Source organism: Dermacentor variabilis, chromosome 2, assembly GCF_050947875.1.
Source record: "Dermacentor variabilis isolate Ectoservices chromosome 2, ASM5094787v1, whole genome shotgun sequence".
NCBI lineage: Eukaryota > Metazoa > Arthropoda > Arachnida > Ixodida > Ixodidae > Dermacentor > Dermacentor variabilis.
Window position 1 is genome coordinate 220,658,929 of NC_134569.1, and position 15,386 is coordinate 220,674,314.

The following is a 15,386-nucleotide window of genomic DNA, read 5'->3' on the forward strand; positions in this document are numbered from 1 at the left end:
GATTCCCTCTCCCCAACCCCCTCGGGGGGGATCTGACCCCATTCCAGTCCCTCGTTCAAAACCCCCCAGGGACCTCCTCGGGGACTCCTCTCCACAAAGCGCAGACTTTCCCATGGTCGTGGAGGCGAGCCACTCGGGCAACCCAGCCAAAAGAAAGGCGGTTCCCAGCATGTCCGAAGATATACAGGCTAAAGCTAGGTTAGAAGTCATAGAAATCTTGAATTCCATCTGCTTCCAGATCAAGAAGATTAATGAACGACTCTCTGTAGTGGATCAGCAACTAGTGGTCGTGTATCAGATGTTAGACGCGCAAAATGTAAAAATTCAATGCTTATAGAAAGCAGAATGCCAGAAATAGGGTCCAAGGTGCAGGAAATGGGTATCAGAACATCGACCCACCTACGTCCCGTTTACTTCACAGATGCCGCGTCGGTACCTACACCGTCACCACTGCACATCCCCGGACCAATCAGTAGAACCATGTCCCTTGAGACCCTAGTAGCAACGCCTGAAGGCGCTCTATACAGCAAAGATTGGGCCACAAACCCAATTTAGGATTTGGCAGTGGAACTAACTGCAGGGGACTTCACCGTAAAGAATCCACCCTGCAGCAGTTTGTTCGCACTCACAAAGAAAAAGCCACATGATATATTATTGCAAGAAATGATGACTGATCAAGTTTCACTCCAGGGATACAAAGCTCTTGCTCTCCGTTGAGACGGCAGAGGAATCTGCACATTAGTCAGCAGCAAGTTCGCTTTCGTCACACATGATCTAGGAGTCCGGCCTAGCAAGACGCTGACCTCCCTAGAAGAACTCATCCCAAGTCAATCAAACATCTCCAGCATTTTTATACATAACATATACAGCAACCCAAGCGATCACAGGCAACGTTTTAGAACCGTCATTACTAGGGCAAGGAACCTCGCCGGAAATTCTCCACTGGTTGTGGCCGGCAATTTCAGCGCCCCCTTTCACGCGTGGAACTACACGCACGACACGGTCAATAGCAGAAGCCTGTGGCAGGAGGCGCGAGATGCGGGACTCTCTCTATTGACGGACCCAGCCTTTCCCACATGACGTGGCACCTCCTCGACCAGCGACTCTGTCCCTGATCTCGCCTTTGCTAAAAACGCTGGCTCAGCCGTGTAGTGGAATCTGCTCATAGACTTTAGTAGCAATCATTACATCACGGCCACCAGCTTATAAGTGGAGCAGAAAAGAAACAAGGCCTTCTCGGTCCCTGACTTGGACAAATTCCCTAAGGCTCGCAAGGCCCACGCCGCCTGTGGAAAAGAGCCCGAGAGTCTTGTCCTGTGGTCCGAACTAATTCTGCGAGATATCTGCTCCACCACCAAAACCATACAGACAGATCTACAGACAGACAAAACAGATAGCAGTCTAGCACACCTTCTCTAGGTCAAGCAGTCACTTCTCGAGAGGTAGAAAAGCCAACGCTTCAATCGCAAGCTCAGGAAAAAGATAGCCGAGATCAACAAGCAGATCGGTGAGCACTGCCAAGCCCTGTCTAGGCAGCAATGGGACGAAATTTGCAATTAAGTCCACGGGCAGTTGCGCACAGGAGGCAAGTGGAATCTTATGAAACACTTACTGGACGGCACCGGCACCAAGTCACATCACAGAAGCATTTTTGATGCAACCACTCCCCTCTTTAATGCCTCTGGCCCTGAGGGTACACGAAATAAATAAATAAATAAATAAATAAATAAATAAATAAATAAATAAATAAATAAATAAATAAATAAAAGTGTCCTCGCTTACGGGCTCCATGAAGCGAAGAAGTCGTTTTCGGAAGAGGAAGTGCTGGAAATGCTAGCTAAGAAATGCCTGCCACTCGAAAGTGTGGCTGATGAAACGGCACACCCAGCATACAAACGGAAGCGGAACTCCGCGCTGGACGAGCCTTTCAAAGTCAGTGAATTCTGTCGTGCCCTACACGACCTCAATGGTAGGTCGGCACCCGGCCCGGATCACATTAACAACAAGGCTCTCAGAAAACTAGAAGATGCATCGATCGAGTTTCTCACAGATGAGATGAATCGCATTTGGGAGGAGGGAATTGTACCGGAACAATGGAAGTCGGCGAAGGTCATACTCTTCCCAAAGTCCGGTGAACCGCCGAGCTTGGACAACCTCCCACCAATGTCACCTACGTCATGTGTAGGGAAGGTGGCCGAGCACACCATCCATAGCAGAATTGCCGAGTATATCATGACCACCGACCTTTTCCCTCACAACATGATAGGTTTAAGGCCAGGCCTGTCCACCCTGGATGCCATGAAAGTTATCAAGATCCAAATCCTAGAATGCTGCACTCAGGACACGAAAGCCATCCTTGGATTGGACCTGGAGAAGGCCTTCTATAACATCCGTCACGAGTTCGTTCTCGACGCCATCTCCAAACTCGATCAAGGCTCGTCCTTCCATGCCTTCGTCAGGTCTTTCTTGAGCAAATGATGCGCTGTCCTCAAGGCTGGAGATTCGGAATCAGAGAAAATGGAGCTGAGCTCAAGAAACAACCTCCAGGGGTCAGTCATCTGACCGCTCCTCTTCAATACCCCAATGGTGGACCTCTCGAGATACCTAGGCAAGATCGAGGGCATTGGTCACACGATCTACGCGGACGACATCACTGTCTTGTGCGCGGGAAGCAGTGACGGACAAGTCGAAGCCGCTCTCCAGGAAGCTGTCGACACTACAGAGCGCTTTCTAACAGACACGGGACTCTGGTGCTCCCGAAAGATATCGGAGCTCCTTCTCTACAGCCCAACTAGAAAGGGCCGCAAGTCACAGAACTGGAAACCCCCACTAATGTTGGCATTAATCTCTACGCCAAATGCGAAGATCCGGTTCCCAAAGTCGCCTCCATTCGAATCTTGGGAATTACACTCATAGCAGGCCACAAATAGCATCACCTTTCACAAACTAGCAAAAAAGACGGATAGCGTCATCAGTCTAATCAAGCGGGCAGCTAACAGAAGAAGAGGCCTAACAGAAGAAGATAATTTGATAAGGCTAGTCAACGCTTTCTTGTTATGCCATTTCACGTACGTAGCGACCGTGCACGTCTGGAAGAGGCCCGAGTGAGACAAGCTAAATGCCATGATAAGGAGGGGGACTAAGAGCGCGCTCGGACGAGCAAACTACACACTCACCGACCTACTCCTGCAGTTGGGTATTCATAATACCCTGGAAAAAATTGCAGAAGCACAAGGAAGGGCACATATTCTCAGACTCTCCGACACCAGGGCGCGCAGAAGACTCCCAACAGAGGTGGGCGTTCCCCCGCCCACAGTCGAAGATGCCTACCAGGGCCTTCCGTAAGAGCATAAAGACATCATCATACGCCCCACCCTGCGCATTATGCATCCCCAGCCGAACACAGAAAGAAGGAAGGCACTCCTGCGCCGCGCGACAGAACTCCCTGGCAGCAGCTGTTTCGTTGACGCGGCCCAGTATGTAAATTGGAGCAATTTTGCAGTAGTGTCGATCAAGTACTTGGGTTCTACCGTTAACGCCGCTTCGGTACGAAGCACGTCGTAGCGTGCGGCCGAACAAGTAGCCGTTTCCTTGGGCCTCCTAGACTACAAACATGCAAATATCTTCAGCGACTCCAGGGCAGCCATCCGCGCCTTCAGCGTTGGCGCCGTGTGTAAGGAAGCCTGTCGCATACTCGACGGCAAAAGCATCGCCACCCACACTCTCACGCGTTCCCCGCTCACGTGGGATGCATCATGGGAGGCACCACAAACCTCAACGAGCTGGCCCACTCCAAGGCGTGAGGTCTCGCTATGAGACCATGGAGAACTCCCCCGCTGGCTCCGTGTGGTGAGGAACAGAGATCAACCGACCACATACAATGAAATTACGCAGCACTTCTATATCGGCAGGAGAGACTTTCCCCTTCCTCACAAGAAATTGAATAGAGCGCAGACTTTGACCCTCATATTAGTGCAAACAGGCTCGTATCCCAGCGCGGCTTTATTCCACAAGCTTTATCCCTACACTTATGCCAGTAGTTCTAGCAGGCACTGCAACGACTTCGCTAGCCTACGCTATATGCTCTAGCGTTGCCCCTCGTTGCGAGGCACGGAACAAATGAATCAGGACAAGTGACTCTCCGCTATCAAGAGCCGCAATGCCGAGGCGCAACTGCGAGCTGTCCAGAGAACCTACGATGCAGCGTTCGGGCATGACCTGACTGTCCAAACGTGGCACCCGCCCGCAGCGCACGGAATCGCGTACCTCAGGACTTCCATTAAAGTTTTGCGTCTATCCATTCTCTTATCTATTAAGAAAAACTTTAGCTGTAAACGTGGTACTCTAGTGTAACTGGTGAGGCATAGTTAGTTCCTTTAGTTAACATCAAGATATAAGAAATAAAAAAAGAAGAAGGTTTTCTTCAGCTGAAAGATAAATACAGTGGACTTGAACATGTCAACTACCCTTAGCAACACTGCTAGTCATAGCACCATGCACTAGTTATGGAAGTGTAAAATAACTCAAGCACATTTTGTAAAAAAATGTAGGCTTGATTAAAAATAAAGAGACAGAAGGAGAAAGCAATGCAAAAATGAACAATATTTTGAAATAGACGTGCATGCATTCTAGAATTCAATGGTTAAAGGTAGGTACAACGCATAAAGCAGTGCAATTTTAGTTCAGCCTTAGTGCAAAAGAAATAATTACCTAGCAATTGCTTTATTTACGCTTATCCGTCATTTGAGTGCCGAAAAGTTCGATACTTTACCATATTTCTTTACTAAAGAAAAGTTCGATACTTTCCTTTATCGCAAACGGTATACTATTTCATATAATATTTCCTTCTTACTCTAATCTGTATTTCTCGTAAAGAATATGTACTGGTGGAACGTTGAAAGTATGTTGAAACTCGCTTCGATTGTTTCTGTCTGGCGTTATGAAGATGCTGGAATGGTACAGAGCATTTTTATTTAGGCCATTGTGCCTTAGACAAGCAGTTTTATAAGCTCGTGCACTCAGAAATGGCATTATCTCAAGTGATCATAACAATAGTTAGGTATGTGCTGCATAACTTGAAGATTTCATGATGCAAAGAGCTCTTTTTTGTAGTGTAATCTGTAGCTGCGAATATGTCCCTTATGAGTAGAAGCAAGAGAGTTGGCGATTGTCTAAGCCAGAAAATGGTGCACTGGTACGGCTTCGGACTAACGACTAAACATGCACTGCACTCAGTATTTACACAGAAGTAATTACGCTGCAATGTACAGGGGAAAAAATGTAGCCATGTTGAAATGCGGAGGCTGCTTTGCGCAATGAGAACAGGCGAAGAACGCCTGCGTACAACGCCCAATATTACGCAATGCAGTGAACCACAGACAGGTGTGCTAGTCAAACGTGCAAATACCACTATAGCCAAGAAGCGTCAACGCCTACCTTATGAGACGTGTACACGGCATACTGTGTCGAGGCATGCGCACAGCGGCTGCGGACACGTAGAGGTGTCCTTACGGCATTGGAGAAGACGACGACGGCGCGAGCGGTCGCATGTTGCCTCGGCTCCTCCATTTTTTTCTTTTTGTGCCTACCCCATCCCTTAAAGAGCCTGATTTCCTGCCTGGACCTATGTGAGTGTTATCGGCACTTCTTGGCAGCTCTTTTAGCAACTCCCACGTCCCTTACGCGAGACGCAGTCCTTTTTAGGGCTGTCGGCTGATCGTCTCGCTGCTGGGCTTAGCTCTGCCTAGCATGGGCGCAGGAACGGAGCGCGATGGCGCGCGCACCTGGCGCGAGATCCGCGATAACCTCTCAAGACAGCGTCAGCATCCTTCACCACCAGCATACCCTACAGTGGCTCATAAGACTCAATCAAGAGGAGAACCGAAGCCCCCGCCGCTGCCGCGCAGTGATTATAAAACATTCTAAGAGTTCGTGGGGGCCTCAGCTACGCTGGAATCCATGCATGCATCCTCAGACAAGTCATCATCAAGGCTGCGGGGCTCATCATCACCGAGCGCACCAGTTCTGACCACATTCGTGTCAACACCATCAACAATACCGTTCTAATCAGCACACCAGACATGGCACGTGCAGATCTCTACCACAACTTCCAGAGTCTGCAATCCAATGGTAACACTTACGAAGTCGCCACCCATGTGGCGGATCCCATCGATACCTACAGAGGATGCATTCACTTACTACCAGATTACTCAGAAGATGACATCGCCTCAACCCTCCGCAGATGCAACCCAACATTGATTATTGGGGGTGCACGACGCCTGGGCAATACTGAAACGATCATGGTCATATTCCAAGGCAAAATCACTCCTTTCTACGTCAACTACGACGGCTGTTCACTTCGATGCCACCCCTTCAGGCAGAGAGTAGAAGCCTGCACCCGATGCCGCGGGATTGGTCATCGCCAGGACGTCTGCACTAATGCCACCGACACACTCTGCCCCAAGTGTGGAAAGAAAGACGCACCCATGGACCACGAATGTGACTCGGTACGTGTTGTGTGCAAGGAAAACCATCAAACCGGCTCCTCACTGTGCAAACAAAGGTTCAAACAGCGCCCTACACGTCCCAGGCATAAACAAGACACTTCACCCACCAACCGAACTCCCAGTCTCGACCGCACTCACGACTCAAGCCGGCGAAGAAGTCGCAGCAAAAGCAAGGACCGCGGGCCTGGCTATGCAACCCAAGACGTCGCCTGGCCAGCTCTATCATCAAGCCATACTCTCGCCAACTCCTTGCGCAACGCACCCCAGGTAAGCTGGGCTAAAGTAGCCTCTTCCAGCTGCTCCTCAAACCAGACTGCTAATAAGGAATCCCTCCTTAAACGAAATACAATTCTAAAAGCCGAAATTCAAAGACTTAAACTAGACATACAATCTCGTGGCCCCTCTACTTCAACCTCTGAAGCCCCTCTCTCTAACACGACCCTTTCGACTCATCATCCATCAGCCCCCTACCTGAAATCTCTTCACACCGCCCCATGGACACTAGACCCTCCACTGAACGGGAACCGGTTCACCCTTCCCCCAGCAAACGTAAAACTCCGAGCACTCCGCGATCACAGGACACCCTGGACGAGGCAATCTTAAATTATAACGACAGGCTAACCTCTTTGGAGACTAAATTCCATATTATACTCACTGCAGTTGAAAAAAATCAATATAGATTACACAGCCAGGAATGAAAAGCTCGACAAATTCATTGAATTCGTCCAAGCACACATCCAACAATCTACAAGTTGGATAGCAGGAGTCACCGCGAATCATCCTAACATAGTTGCACCTGCTCGATCCGCCTCCCCACCAGCTCCGCTTAACAATGGCCAATAACCCGACGCGCTCCGAGTTTGAAGTGTGGCAGTGGAACTGTAGGGGGTTTCGAAAAAAGAAAGCACACCTCCAGCAGTTTCTAGCCTCCTCTTCTAATCTCCCAGCTGTCATTGCGCTTCAGGAAACTCACGGACTAATCAGCTTCCCAGGTTATAATGTCTATCAGAACAATAAGCTATCCCGGCCCGATACGGCAATTCTTATTCAAAAGCACCTCACTGCCAATCACTCCCAATTCGACAGCGTCGATATAGAGCACGATTTTCTAGAAATTATTCCTCGCAAAAATAATGCATCTGGCCTTTACATTCTCAATATCTATTGTCGTCCACAAGACAGACATCACCGCTTTGACTCCCTTTTCGCTCAAGCTATTGCCGCTGCCACCCACGACCCCCTCCTAATTCTTGGAGATTTGAACGCACCCAAGCATTTGTGGGATCACTCCGTTTCTTCTCCTAAGGGTAGAGCCCTATGGATCCACATACAAGACCACAGACTCACATTACATAATGACATCGATGCACCAACCAGGCTAGGCAATAGCGTAGCTAAGGACACCTCCCCCGATCTTACGCTTAAACACAGAATCCAACACGTCAAATGGCACAACTCACAAGTTAACCTCGGTAGCGACCATTACATCATTACCATCACACTACAATTCAAACACAAACCCTTTGAACCCAGACGCCTCAGCCTTACCAATTGGGACAATTTTCGAGAGGCCCGCCAGATATCAGCTCCCACAAACATTCAAGACATTTCAGAATGGGTTCAGCAACTACACTCAGACGCCCAGACGCACACTACCACTCTTCCCCCCGAAACGGCTCTCACTCAGGTTGATTCCAAGCTTCTACACATGTGGGAAGCCAAACAGTCTCTTCTCAAACGGTGGAAGAGGCAACGGTTCAACCGAAAACTAAGACTCAGAATTGCCAAATTAGACCTCCAGATCCAGGAGTACGCCACACAACTGGCCTGCCAGCAGTGGGGCCAGGTATGTGAAAGCATGCATGGCAACCTCGATTACAAGCGCACATGGCAACTCTTGCGACACTTATTAGACCCTACCACATCGCGCGCACACCACAGCCATAGCATAAACAAACTGCTACGTGCACACAAAAACAATCTCAACGGATTCTTTGACGACCTCCGCCATAAACATCTGCCTCCCGCTCAGAAGTTTGACATGCCAAAATATACTGCTGAACCGAACGAGCTACTAGCGCCGCAATCACGGAAGCAGAGGTTCGCCATGCCCTCGCCACCCTGCGCACAATGTCAGCACCAGGCCCCGACCTTATTAACAATAAAATACTCCGCAATCTAGACGACAACTCTCTCACAGCCATCACGGCGTACTTCAATCACTGCTTTGACCCTGGCACCCTCCCTAGTTCGTGGAAAGATGCCAGGGTAATTTTTATCCCAAAGCCAAACAAACCACTCAACACTTCTAATCTCAGGCCTATATCACTAACCTCTTGTCTAGGTAAAACACTCGAACACGTCATCCTCAACCGACTCAGTAAATACATGGAGGACAACAATCTCTATCCATCAGAAATGGTAGGCTTTCGAAAATCTCTCTCATGCCAAGATATCATTTTTCGAATGAAGCATGAAATCATTACACCCAATAGCAGTCTAGATACGCAAGCAATTCTCAGTCTGGACCTCCACGGAGCCTTCAATAACGTTTCACAATCCGCCATCCTCCGAGAACTTAATCTCATTGGGGTTGGCGGAAAGACATAAGACTACATATGTACCTTCTTATCCAACCGTACCGCAACGATACACATAGGCACAATCCCTTTCATACGCTTTAGGTAGCTACGGCACGCCCCAAGGCTCAGTGCTGTCCCCATTTCTTTTTAATCTTTTATGATGCCGATGGCGCAAGCACTGCGGTCTATTCCCGATCTCAAGTTTTCACTCTACGCCGATGACATCACTCATTGGACGACTGGCGGCTCCGATAGAGAGATTCAAGACACTCTACAGGCCGCAGCTGACGCCGTCGTGGCTCATGCCGGGGATATGAATCTCACATGCTCCCTTCAAAAATCCGAGTTACTTCTTCTGCCATCCCACAGGGGGGCTGGAAAACCCATCTCTAGTATACAGGTCATCCTAAACCACATCCCCGTTACTAGAGTGGACAGGCTCCGGGTGCTCGGTTTACACATTCAAAGCAACCGGCTCAACACATATACCCTACATACACTCCACACCACTGTCGATCACACCCTGCGCCTTCTAGGGTGAGTCTCCAATAAACCTGGCGGACTAAAGGAAGCGGAACTTCGGCGCTTGATTCAGGCCTCCGTTATCTGTAAGATCACATTCGCAACACCATATCTACATTTCCTTAAATCAAAATCAGATAAGATCGACACTCTTTTACGGAAAATATATAAATTCGCTCTGGGGGGTCGCCATACGTACCTCCACTGAAAGGCTAATGCTTACTGGAACTTTCAAAACACTTACTGAACTCACAGAAGCCCACCTCACATCCCAATATAGCAGACTTTCTAACACCGCAACAGGTCGACACATTCTACAAACTCTTTCTATCAATCCGGCACCCATCATCAAGGCTAAATACACCGTTCCACATCACATACACGAGAACCTCTGCATCCCCCACTTCCTAAAAAGCATGCACCCTGTGCATCACAAACAGCGCAGGAGGCAGCGAGCAAAGGCTCTCCAAAAACAATTCTCCACCTCTAAAGACGTGCTCTATGTTGATTCCGCCGAATATGGTAACAGAAATGATTACGCAATATCAGTAATTAACTCTCACGGCAGGTCGCTGCGGCCGCCTCCATTCCTGGCTCTTCCTCGGAGGAGGCGGAGGAAGCGGCCATAGCCCTGGCCCTCAGAATCCCAAATTCATCAGTTATCATTAGTGACTCTAAAGCAGCCATACATAACTTCGGAGCGGGTAGGGTCTCTAAGCCAGCCCTTTCTCTCATCTTGGCCTATCCTTTCCGTCAAACTGTGGCATTAAACTGGACTCCGGCGCATGCGGCCCTTGCCGGAAACGAGGCGGCTCATGCCAGTGCCCGAGGATTTACAGTCCGGGCTCAGGCATCAGATGTGTCAGACCTCGCCACGGAGGAGGCGCCGTTTACAGCGCGGGATCGACTTATTACTTACCACGACATCTGCACACACTACCGATTAGACCGCTTAACTTTTCCGTCACTCATGGGCAATTCCCCGCATAGGTGTGAAGTTCTGTGGCGACAGGTGCAGACTCGCACCTTTCCGTCCCCTTACCTCCTACACCGCATTCATCCCGCCATTTACCTTTCTCCCTCTTGTAATTCTGTGCCTCTCCCAAAGCAGACTTATACCACATCATGTGGCGGTGCCCTAAGCACCCCCTTCCCCCTTTCCTCAAGCAATTAATATGTAGTGAGGAGCAGTGGGAGGCTGCCTTGCGCAGCTCCTGGCCCGATCTTCAGGAGGCCATCCTGGAGTGGGCTGAGAGGATAAAGGAGGCCTACTTCAAGTAGTTCCTCCCCCCAACCTTTGTTCCCATTGCCCCCCTTCCCTTTAAAGAGGGATAAATAAAGTTTTTCATCATCATCATCTTACGGCATTCTAAAGCTGCGTTCACATAGAAAAAAAGGAAGGCAGCGCTCATTTGGCCTTCTGCGAAATTCGTGTGCGCAAAAGCAAATTCTGAATATGGCTTGCTCTTTCACAAGTCATGGGAACACCCTAAAAACTGTTTTTACTGTTCCTTCTGTATTACTATTAATTTCTTCAATAGACGCCCACATCTGTAGCTCCAAACAGTTCGTCATAGCGGCTCTTAAGCAAAACGGTAGCATCCGATTTACTGATCAAAGAACTACATGGTTTATACAAAGAAAATATCAGAGATTGTGATTACCGTGCTTGATTGCTTGTCTTCGTCACTCGTTTGAGAAAGTATATCGCTTTCACTTTCTTCCAGAAATTGTCACCTTTAATTACCAAGTCCTCCATGTGGCGCAGAACAGCTGCTACATAGTGGCGAGGCTCGAGGGAAGAAACGACACCCTTCCTCAAGATGATAAACAACGGGTGCAGCGTGAGTATGACTCTATTGCATACGTTGCTGCGCCAAAAGGAAAATAAATACTTAGGAGGGCAAGTAAGAAACAGTAGGTTGAGCGCTGAACTTCAACTGATTTTATTGTTACAGTGGAGCAAGGACAATCAATAAATGCGCATTGCGATGAGGTTTACTGTCGTTCACAACGTTGTGGAACGCTAGGTATCTCAAAGCACTGCAAGGGCTGTCCGTAGCACGGGGCTCGCTCGCGATCACGGCACGGCCCTTCGTCTTCCTCTTCAGACGGCACATACGCAGGGGCGCGTCTGCTTCATTACAATGCCCCGGGAGCGAAGCGTAGCCATACTGGCGACTCGGGGCGCGGAAAAGATGAGCGGGTCGTAATACGGTTTCAGGCGGTTGACATGTACTATCTCGCGCCCACGACGACGCAGGTCTGGTGACACGGTGAGCGGCTCGACGATGTAGTTTACCGGTGAAGTGGCCTCGATGATACGGTACGGACCGTGATAACGGGCCAGGAGTTTGGAAGAAAGGCCAGGAATGTGGGCTGGTATCCAAAGCCACACAAGCGAACCAGGAGCAAAGTAGTGCGGTGATTGACGATCACGATCATGTCTTGTCTTTTGACGTTCTTGAGTTTCACTAGTCAGGGTACGTGCCAGCTGACGAGAATCTTCAGCATATTTGACGACTTCGAAAAGCGGAGTATACTCTGTAGCGTCAGGTTGGTACGGCAGTATGGTGTCCAAAGGGCATGAAAGCTCACGGCCATACACAAGGAAAAAGGGGGAAAAGCAGGTGGTCTCCTGCGTCGCTGTGTTGTACGCGAACGTAGCAAAGGGAAGTACGGTGTCTCAGTTGGAGTGGTCGGATGAAATGTACATCCGCAACATGTCGCCAAGTGTGCGATTGAAGCGCTCGGTCAGACCGTTGGTTTGGGGATGGTACGCGGTCGATTTGCGATGAATTATCCTGCACTCAGCGAGAAGGGCTTGGATACTCTCCGAGAGGAAGACACGGCCCCTATCACTCAGTAATTCTCGGGGAGCACCGTGGCGAAGAACAAACTTGCGAAGAATGAAAAAACCAACGTCACGGGCGGTCGCTACTGGAAGAGCTGCAGTCTCAGCGTAGCGAGTAAGGTGATCTACACCGACAATAATCCACCGATTTCCACGCCCACTGCATAGAAACGGGCCGTAGAGGTCGATGCCGACGCGGTCGAACGGACGAGACGGGCATGGTAGCGGCCGCATTGGTCCTGTGAAACGCTGGGTAGGTGTCTCGCCTTGTTGGCATGTAGTGCACGACTGAATGAACTTTTGCACAAAGTTGTACATGCCTCTCCAATAATAACGCTGACGCAACCTTGTGTAAGTTTTTAGGGCGCCGGCATGGGCGCTTAGGGGATGAGAGTGAAAAACGTGCAGACGTCAGAGCGCATATGACGAGGTATAGCGAGGAGCCATTTGCGTCCGTCGGGCATGTAGTTGCGACGATATAGAATGTTGTCCCGCACGGAAAAGTGGATTCCTTGGCGACGCAGTGCTCGTGTCGAAGGGACGTCAGACGGAGCGGCAAGGTACTCAAGTAACTTTGCAAGGGTTGGGTCCTTGCGCTGCTCTGTGAGCATGTCAGTGATGGTGAACGGTGACAGGTTGGACGAGGAAGCTGACAAAGACGCCAAATCAGGCGTCAGTGGAGAGCGAGAGAGCGCATCAGCGTCGGAGTGCTTGCGACCGGAGCGGTACATGACGCGGATGTCGTACTCTTGCAAACGAAGCGCCCAACGTCCCAAGCGTCCAGTCGGGTCTTTCAAGGAAGAAAGCCAACAAAGGGCATGGTGGTCAGCAACAAAGGCGAAAGAACGGCCGTAAAGGTATGGGCGAAACTTGCTTATTGCCCAGATGATCGCTAGGCACTCCTTTTCTGTGACGGAGTAATTTAATTCTGCTTTCTTTAGAATACGGCTCGCATAAGCGACGACGTATTCATCATAGCCAGATTTCCGTTGCGCTAAGACCGCGCCAAGGCCAACTCCGCTGGCGTCAGTATGGACTTCCGTGGGAGCATCAGGGTCGTAGTGGCGAAGAATCGGTGGTGAGGTCAACAAGTGGCGCAACTGCCGAAACGCTGCATCAGATTCAGGTGACCACGCTGCTATGCCGTTAGTGGCGGAAAGTAAACTTGTCAAAGGTGCCATGATTGATGCGAAACGGCTTACGAAGCGACGAAAATAGGAACATAATCCAATAAAACTTCTTAGGGTTTTGATAGACGTGGGCGTTGGAAAGTCGGCAACGGCGCGGAGCATGTCTGGGTCCGGGAGGACGCCGTCTTTTGAGATAACGTGACCCAATATGGTTAGTTTTCTTGCAGCAAAATGGCACTTCTTGAGGTTAAGCTGTAGGCCGGCAGATGCGAGACAGGTCAGAATGTCATGCAGGCGAGCGAGGTGTGTCGGAAAATCGGTTGAGAAAACGACGATGTCGTCTAGGTAACATAAACAGGTCTTCCATTTGTGACCGCGAAGGATGGTGTCGATCATACGCTCAAAAGTAGCAGGCGCGTTGCACAACCCGAAGGGCATGACGTTAAACTCGTAGAGGCCATCGGGTGTAACAAATGCGGTTTTCGGACGGTCAGGCTCGGCCATTGGAGCTTGCCAGTACCCGGAGCGCATATCCAAAGAACTGAAGTATTCTGCGCCTTGTAAACAATCGATAGCGTCATCGATTCGAGGCAGTGGATAAACGTCTTTTCTCGTTATCTTGTTTAGGCGTCTGTAGTCGACACAAAAGCGAATGGAGCCATCGTTTTTTCTCACCAATACGACAGGTGAAGACCAAAGACATTGAGAGGGACGGATGACTCTACGTTTGAGCATGTCGGCCACTTGCTCCGTGATGAGTCGGCGCTCTTCGGCGGAGACAGGATATGGGCGCTGTCGCAAGGGGGAGTGGGAACCGTTTTCGATGGTGTGAGAAACACCGGTGGGACGGCCCACTGACGTCTGACTACAGTCGAAGGAGTTGACAAACTGAAGGAGAGCGAGAAGTTAGCGGCGATGAGGTGGGGAAAGAGCAGGGTCGATGGCGTTGTCAAAAACCACTGAAGGTGATGAGCCGGACACCGAAGCGATGGCGTCAACATGACGGAGGGAGTCGGTAGGAACATCGAGGTCGTCGACGTAGTCGACCGCCTGGTAGTATCCTACGGTCTCTCCACGCAGTTGGCTGATCGGGTACTGGTAGTAGTTGGTGACCAGCATCACAGTTGACCCAGATGTTACAGTAAGCACGGCAAACGGAAGAACAATACCCTTGCGTTGAGCAAACACATCGGACGGCGCGAACACCACAGTGGCGTCAGATGTGGCATCAGACGACAAGACAACAGCCATCGACGACTCAGGAGGTATGGTTGTGTCGGCATCAACAGTGAGTTTGTCGGCAAAGTGAGGAGAGCTGGTCGGCAGTGATTCACATAATGGTAAAAGCGACACTTCTGCACGCGAACAGTCAATGACAGCATGATGACGTGACAGGAAATCCCAACCAAGGATGAGGTCGTGAGAGCAAGATGGTAGCACGAAACACTCGATAATATACAGAACGTCGTTGATGACGACACGGGCCGTGCATGCAGCTGAAGGGTGAATGCGCTGCGCGCTGGCAGTGGCGAGCACCAGGCCAGAGCGAACTGTAGTCACTTTTCGTAGCTTGCGGCAAATGCTCTCGTGAATGGCGGAAACGGCTGCTCCGGTATCGACTAGTGCGACTGCGGGTACTCCCTCTACAATAACGCCAATAAGATTTTGCAGCGAAGATTGAGGTCTTGAGAACGTCGATGTATTTGCAGTTCTTGCCTCAGGAACAGCAGCAGTCACTTTCCCTCTTCAGTGGGAACTCGACGACGCAGGGGCGAAATCGAACGCCGACGAG

The 15,386-nt window shown here is 50.0% G+C and overlaps 1 long non-coding RNA gene across 1 annotated transcript in view; it reads left to right on the forward strand.

The window, feature by feature from the left end:
• Positions 1-15,386, forward strand: part of LOC142571188 (uncharacterized) — a 58,249-nt gene that overhangs the window by 39,234 nt on the left and 3,629 nt on the right. The window contains exon 4 of the long non-coding RNA XR_012825791.1: positions 11,338-11,454. This is a non-coding gene — a long non-coding RNA (uncharacterized LOC142571188). The remainder of the gene's footprint in view (positions 1-11,337; positions 11,455-15,386) is intronic.